Here is an 8,319-nt window from a genome sequence, read left to right on the forward strand (position 1 = left end):
ACGTCCTACTCCATGGCTCTTTAGCCACGCCCCCCCCACACCTCAAAAATAGTTAGTACCAAACAATAGGAAACAAGGATGAAGATAGAAAAATATGGTCTATCCATGAGGTAACTGTTAGGGGAGATTTCATAAAGTCCACTTTAGGCAAGACTTCATAAAACTGTCCCTTGGCATACAGGTCCCAAACTTGTAGTCGAAGTACGTACTACCCAAGGGATCTTGGTAGAATTGGAGAGCAGACAGGCTTATCACAGGAGGAAGATGTAAGCTGTAGGTAAGTACACTGAGCCCAGTAAATGCAATGGTCCAAAGAAACACTTACACTTTAAATGTTATATTAAAAATATACATTTATTATTATTTACACAAGTAAGGTAGATAAATACTTATTCACTAACCTACACGCATGGGAATTCTTAATACTTTTCAAAGGCCGTTGCTTCAATGGTAGTTGCTTGCGGTTACAATTTCTACAGAGTTTGACACTGATGGCAGTTGTATCGTATTATCGGTACTACCGCACACTGTAGTTACTTCAAAGATATACAGTAATTGTATTTGGTTAGCAAAACCACAGAAGATAAAGCCTTTTAGGAAGGAAAAAGGTTGGTTAATCGCACAGAAGCAGAGCTTAATGCTCTAAAGACACTTTTCAGGCTAACTAACACTTTTAAAGTCCAATGCTAACTTTACGAAAAAGTCGGTGTAGGGGTAGATCCAAAGTCTTAAGAAGTAGTAGAACAGCAAAAGTTCCTCAGGATACTTTCAGCCTCTAGGATAAGTTACTTTGCAATATAACACAACGAGGTGGACCTGGCAAGCTTGGGGTCAGATGTAGGGTGGACACCCTGGAAACCTTCACGCACTCCAGTCACTCTGGAGCAAATTCTCGGTTCAAGATAAGTTATACCTTTCACCCCACAGTATCTTAGGTTAGAAGAAATTGCTGGATTCTCCTTTGTGCAGCAGCAATGGACCCAGTCTCCTGATTCCTCGGTCTGGTGACGAAAGGAAGGACTCTGAATGGGATGCCTCAGCAGCAGTCTAGAGAGAGGACCCTTGGCCCGGATTTCTTCAGTCTCCTTGGTCGGTCTGCGGTTTTGGTGCCTTTTTCTCAGCACCGACAAAGGACGGTATTCGCCCGGTCGATCTTCTTCGCCTCTGAAGTCCTGCACTCTGAGTAGGGGACTTGGATGAGTTGGATCATGCCTCTGGAGGTCTAATTGGAGCTCACCAAAGTTCTGGACGGATTTGGCCTTGCAAAGACGTTGCACTGCAAATGAGTTGGAGGTCTCTTGGTATTCGCGGTCTGCAGCTCTGGAAAGGCACAGTACCTCACAAAATGGCTCAGTCTGTAGTTCGTCTCAGGGCTGTTGATCCCACCAGCCAAAGGGAAGGAGTAGTCCTCTAAGGAGCTCCTCTGTCGATTAGAAAAGAAGCTCAGGACAGCAGTGGGAGCTTCACAGTGACTGGAAGGGTCTGCAGGTGTCTCATCATCTTCTGCTTCAGTTCTTCTATTTTAGTGGTTTTTCGTCTTTCACCACAGGAACTTCACCTTTTTTTCAGTTTTCCCACACACATGTCTAAGAAAACTCTCTCGGCATTTTACAGAATTGGGCAGGTGGCTGTCCATTCAGACAATCTGGCAGATAAGGGACAGGGGAGTGAATAACTCCTCCACAACTTCCTGCCTGCCCACACACACTGGAGCCTAGGCAGGGACACCCAGTGTTCCTGCCAAATGCAATACCCACACACATACCTCCCCCTCCCAGAATGTTAGAAGGGCTAACAAAGAACCACCACAATAGAAATGGCGAAAAAAGAAAGGAGCCACCATGTTAGAACACGGTTGACCCTATTGTGCACAACCGAGACTGTGAATACAGTCTGCTGTTAAAATATAGCACAATAGATGGTAGAACACATCCACTGCCACCAGCCAATACTAAAGGGTTGTCTATATGACTAAAAAGTCACAGAAGTAGAGAGAAGGGGGGTACTAGGTATCCCCTTAGCACTCCACATAAGGTGGTGTGTGCTAATCTCTCATAGTATAAAGTTTTGGGAAGGATACATGTTAGGACAATTTTTCCGAATTTCAACTAAGGGCTTTGTAAAACCATTCAACTGAGAAAGTACAAGACTCCACTCTTAGTATAAGGCTGTACCCCCTGCATTGACAGAGCAGCCAGGCTTATCTTAGTAGGGAGATAGGGCTGTAGGAAAGTACATAGAACGTGAAGTACACCAAGGATTCAATAGAAACACTTACAACCAGAAGTATTATAAAAGCTGATTGCAGAGGTAATTACAGTCACTGGCAGTGGCTGGCTTCCTACGCGAGACTTCTCAGTTTATTTTCACTTTCTAATGCTGCGGGACGCACAAAACCTTGACCAATTTACAGAGCTGATTGCAGAGTTAATTGCAGTCACTGGCAGTCAACGGCAGATGGTCTGAGGGGAGGAAATCGGCATCACGCTCAACTAATTTACTGGTACACCATTACCGTTAAATTACTATTGCTCCCCTCTTTCCTCGAACCATTTCACATTCTCTCTATCCCTTGGTAAATATGCTTGCAAAATCAATTCAACAGAAACTTGTATACATCCTCTCCTCATGGCCAGCCGCCCAGGATTGAGAAGTCCGAAAGCAGAGATTGATAGGATGGTAATAAAAAACACAGGCGATAGCTTCTTACCACAAACTGTATGAATATATCTTTACCTTGCACTAGGCACAGAAGCCTTTTCGGTTGTTCGGCTTCAAATCTTCAGAGCACCTAGGAGTTTGTATCAACTAGCCTGCCCATATGAGGACCTAAATGAACTTGACGAATACACAGAAATAAAGGCGGACTGTGAAGAACTTTCGAAAATACATCAAGCAAAGGATTCTAAAACTTACACTCCCTCGAAACGAAAGAACGTTGCCCTACATACATCGCCCATAGCTGGTCTGCACATCAGATTTCTTTCCTGTAACTCTAGCCAGCACAAAAATAAAACCTTTATCTGCCATGCAAGCTACAGCTACTATCAATCGTACACATGTTCATGATCTAAGTATGAGAGAAGTCATGAGCACTATTGTAAAGAATTTAGCTGATGCAGATCAGCTTAATGCAGAAAGTGGGCAAAGCGTCATTCAACAGACCTGTGATACTTCAGCTATGAGGGCAATGTCTGATCTAACTGAAATTATAGCTGCGGACAAAAAGATCCAGGAGCACCATGATGGTCCCTCGTTTGAAACCACTTCGCCTCACAACTCTGACTCTCGTCTTCATTACACCTTGAGAGATGTAGATGAAAGAATAAGGCTGACATCTCCCACCGTCTCAGCCCTGAACGCTGTTCTGAGTTCCTTTGTCAACCTTTATGACAATGTTTGGGAAGAAGTTAGAGCTCATACAGACTGCCTGTATGAAATCAATCGGAAATTGGAGTTGCTAAATACAGAGCTTCCATTTCTCCAGCGGCTCGTGCTACAATTGCCAGGTGGCCCTCTTCTAAAATCACAGCAAGACCAGGCAAGCATGACAGATCCATACCTCCCTGGCCAAACAGTATGGAAATCATTGGAATATCTATGAAACCACGGAATAACCGGGACATTGTGGCCCAAAATCCACTGATGTGGAAATCCACCTCAAACCTACAAGGCTTGTCTGGGACTTATGTGTTGAAACTAGCCAAAGCCCAAGTGGAAAACAACTAAACCTCTCTTAAAAAAAAACAGCGAGAACCGAACGCAGTTAAAGAAAGCACAGAACGGCACAAAGAAGTTCTTAGACGGCCTACATTCAACAGAGCAAGCAGCACTGGCAGCTAAGAATGCAAAAGCCTATAGCCTCCCAAAATTTTGCTTACCGAAAAAAATAGGACTGTGCAATCTGAAAAACCATGATCAGTTCCCTATGTAACTCCTGGAAACCTTACCAATGCAATTGGCCCCCAACAAGCAGATCGTAATGATGCTTTAGGAACTGAAACAAGCCCCCCAAAAAAGATGGCAAACAAGGATCTTAAGACAGTGATGCCATATGTGGAAATCATTGACCTAACATCTCCTGAGAAAACATCAAAGAGGTTGACCCCTCTTGGACTAACTACTTGCCAAATAGGTTTGAACTCTGATCAAACAAAGCAAGAATTCTAACAGCAGCACTTGTCTCTGCAAGAAAGTCAGAAAGGTTCAAGCAAATGCCTTTGACGGAACCCGGCAGTTTACTCATCTACCAACCCAAGCGAGGGTAGCTTACCTTAAGGAAGCCAGCAACCTGAGTTCACGAATCATGCCTCCCAGAATTATTGTCAAGCTCTCAGAGGTGGACATCAATTACGAGCAAACCACATGTGTGGAGGAAATGGGGAAGCTGTTGCTGTGAGCCAAGGAAGAGGGATGCTCACAGGAACACAAGAGACCTGTCACCTGGTGCCATCTGACAGACAGACAAGTAATCAATTTGCCATAAGTTCAGTTGCTAACCACGAGCAGGGCTCTAAGAGCGAGGGAAAATTCACCTTACCTTTTTCAACAACTTTAAACCCTTCAGGGTCAAAATTCGTGATGATGGAGGAAACTTGCTAATCAAAATCAGTAAGAAATGTGACTGCCCCGAGCACAAGATTACTCTCCTGGGGCCCCAGACTTACAAGTCAACTAAAATTGAAGGTGCTACATCGACTTACTTAAAGTTAGAATAAAGGTTACCCCTGCTAACTGCACTGGGAGTATTAATTCTATTAAAGACTAGGAGGCGAGCATTATCCTTCAACTTCATTTATTACCACTCTTCAGCAGTTTCAACAAACTTAAAACAAAACTAACAACTTTGAAATGTCCAAAGTGACTTTTCTCTCTTTGAACTACAAGTCCATAGTCTCTGTAGTCCTTACCTCCTAAGCTCAGCTATGACCACATCCTGTCCCTGAGCTCCTCATCCCTTTTATGTGCTCTGAATGTTACTTATAATCCAAAACTTTGTCCCGCTAACAGCGCGAAGACTTTATCCACTCAAACTGGTTGCCGATATCTCTCCAGCTGCTTGCTCACTCCACGTTACTAGGCATCTCATTCGACTATTCTTCTGATCCTCTCCTAAGGAAGATACAAAGCAGAACATAAGGGTGGTGTCTATGCAGTGTTATCATATCACTACACATCATAATCCACAATACATATGATCAACAATATAATCCTCGGGTGGGAAATGAATGCTCTCCTAGTCTTTAATAGAATTAATACTCCCTGCGCATTTAGCAGGGGTAATCTTTATTCTATGGCAAGACTGGAGGCGAGCATTATGCTTGTTCAAAGCTTCCCCAACACAGTACCAGCTATATTATCAGATGGTTTAAAGTAGAATTCTTTAAATATACTATCGTCAGCCCAATCTGCTGCTAGCATGATCTCTTGTAATGATGCTCCTGCCATAAATGCTTTGGATGCCATAGCCCCCCTTACGGAGTGAGCTCCATACTTTCCCAATTCAATCCCTGCTGCATGCATTATTTCTCTGATCCATCAAGCAATAGTCGCTGTTTTCACTGCGTGGAATGGTTTTCTATGCGCTATTAGCAATTGGGTGGTATTCACCGCCCTGTGCTCTGCTGTCCTAACCTCGTAGTCTTTGATACAGCTTGCTACGCACCATTTCCTATTATTTGGGAAGTACGGGTAGTGAACTGCAGACGTTTCTGTCTTAGTCCTCCTTACTACGAAGACTGTCACTCCTTCTGGCCCAAAAGTGGTCCTATTAATCTCTAATGCTCTGATATCCGACACTCGTTTACAGGATATGAGGCAAAGCAGCATCGCTAGTTTTCCTGACAGCTGTTTAAGGGATAGGTACTTGTCCGAGGGCCAGCTCTCTATCAACCGCAGAACCGGAGTGACGTCCCATAGGGTCTTGTACTTGGGCTCTGGCGGTGCTTTAAACTTGGCTCCTCTGATCAGCCTAATTACTGCCAGATGCTCCCCTGCTAGGGCTTCCTTGATAGGCAAATGTCCTGCTGAGATTGCCGATCTGTACACTCCTATAGTTCGAAATGCTTTCCCGTCTTGTAGTAACTGTGCTAGGAAATTCAGTATGCCTACTACAGGTGCTGAAATGGGATGAAGACTTCTCCCTTTACACCAGCTAGTCCACTTGGCCCAAGCCGCGTCGTAGCTCCTCCTAGTAGATGGAGCCCAGGATTCTGCGATGAGTTCTGCAGCTTGCATCGAAATGCCTGGCAGCTCCCAGAATTTCCTGATATCCTGCACGTGACTAGCGGGAGTGTCCCTCTCACTCTCAGAGGATGACACGACCCAAATGGGTCAGTGAGTAGTCGCTCTCCTTCGGGGAGGACTCTCGGCAGATCTATTGTGAGCTCCATTAGCGCTGGGAACCACACTTGTGACTTCCACAACGGTGCTACCAAAATCAGCTCTGCTCTCTCCCTCCGACATTTCGCTAGAACTCTGCTCAGCATTGTGAACGGGGGAAAAGCGTAGTGAAGACCTTTTGACCAGTCTTGCAGGAACGCGTCTGTTTCTTGAGCGCCTGGGTCTAATCTCCAGCTGAAGTTATCGGCTGTCTGCGTATTGAGGTGAGATGAAAACAGATCTATGTGGACTGGACCCCACCGGTGATCCAGCATCTGAAATACTGTCGGATACAGCTTCCAGTCGCTGAAGTCTGTGAGGTATCGCAAATTCCAGTCGGCCACCACGTTCAGTGCTCTGGGCAAATATTCTGCAGTCACCGACGCCTCTGTCTGCAGGCAAGCATGCCAAAAATCCTTCGCTAGCTCAGCCAGCATCCTGGATCTCGTTCCTCCCGGGTGGTTTATGTATCGGACTGCTGATATATTGTCCATCTTCAGCAGAACGCAAGACTTCACCCTGTCCTTCATGAACGCTTTTATCGCGAAAGAGTCAGCTAGAAACCCAAGACAATTTATGTGCAGGCGTAGCTCTTCCTCGCTCCATTTGCCCCCTCTCTGTAGCTCTCCGCACCTTGCCCCCCAGCTCAGCCAATTGGCATCCGATTCTATAATCAGGTCTGGACGGTCTCTGAAAATGGCACGCCCATTCCAAGCATCCATATTCTGGAACCACCATTCCAGTTCTGTTGCAACGGTATCAGATGGTGATGCTTCAATCCCTGTTGCAGGTGTCTTATTTTCAACCTCTGTAACGCTCGATAGTGCAAGGGACCTGGAAATATGGCTTGAATGGAAGCTGCAAGCAGCCCTACAATTCTTGCGAGGACTCGGAGTGAAATCACTTGTTTCACATAGTCTGATCTCTCTCTTGATATCTCGAATTTTCCTTGCCGGTAGCTCCAGAGTAGCTTTCCTTGTGTCCAGTACAAAACATAGAAAGTCTAGTCTCTGAGCTGGGGTGATATCTGACTTCTCTGCGTTCACCAGGAATCCTAAAGACTCGAGTAGGTCTTGCACCCATCTCGTCTGATAATCTACCGTTTCTCGATCTTCTGCTAGGAGTAGTAGGTCGTCTAGATATATGATCAACCTTATACCTTTCTCCCGTATCGCTGCCGCTACTGGTTTCATCAACTTGGTGAAGGCCAGGGTGCTGACGCAAGCCCGAAGGGCATTGTCTTGAATTGCCAGAACTGCTTTTTCCAGTGAAAAGCCAGAAAAGGTCTGAATCTCTTCTGCACAGGAATAGTCAAGTAGGCATCCTTCAGATCTAGTCTCGTCAACCAGTCCCTTTCCCTCAGGCAATCTCTGAGCTGGTGGATCCCCTCCATCTTAAAATGATGGTACATGATCCATCCATTCAACTCTTTCAAGTTTATCACAGGCCAAACGTTCTCCTTTTTGTGTACCAGAAACATGTTGCTTACGAAAGTGGGGGACTCTGAACACTTCTCTATGGCTCCTTTCTGTACTAGTTATGACAGCTCGCAATCTAGGCACTTCTGCTCTGCGTCTGCTAAACGCTGCTGGTGGGGTCTGCGCAGCTGCACTACTGTTTGCATAAACTCTAGCTGCAAGCCTCTTATGGTTTGCAAGATCCAGGCGTCGCTGGAAAGCTCGTGCCCACTTTTCAAAAACATACTGGTCCTCCCCCCTACTGGCGGGGGTGGGTAGATCTTCATCCTAACCTGGTGTAAAGCTTTGTCCTCGACTGAAGCCTCTTCCTCTGCGTCCCCTGGGGGCTCGACCTCTGATGAGGAAGAATGCATCCTGCTGCCTGTTCTCCCAGTATTGGGCTCTGGGATTGAGGGGCCTTCTTACATCCCTGCTGACGACCGGCCGCACGACCCCTGAAGCAACCTGTCCCAGCAAAAAC

The sequence above is a fragment of the Ambystoma mexicanum genome, chromosome 11, assembly GCF_040938575.1.
Source record: "Ambystoma mexicanum isolate Mex_15411 chromosome 11, UKY_AmexF1_1, whole genome shotgun sequence".
NCBI classification, from domain to species: domain Eukaryota; kingdom Metazoa; phylum Chordata; class Amphibia; order Caudata; family Ambystomatidae; genus Ambystoma; species Ambystoma mexicanum.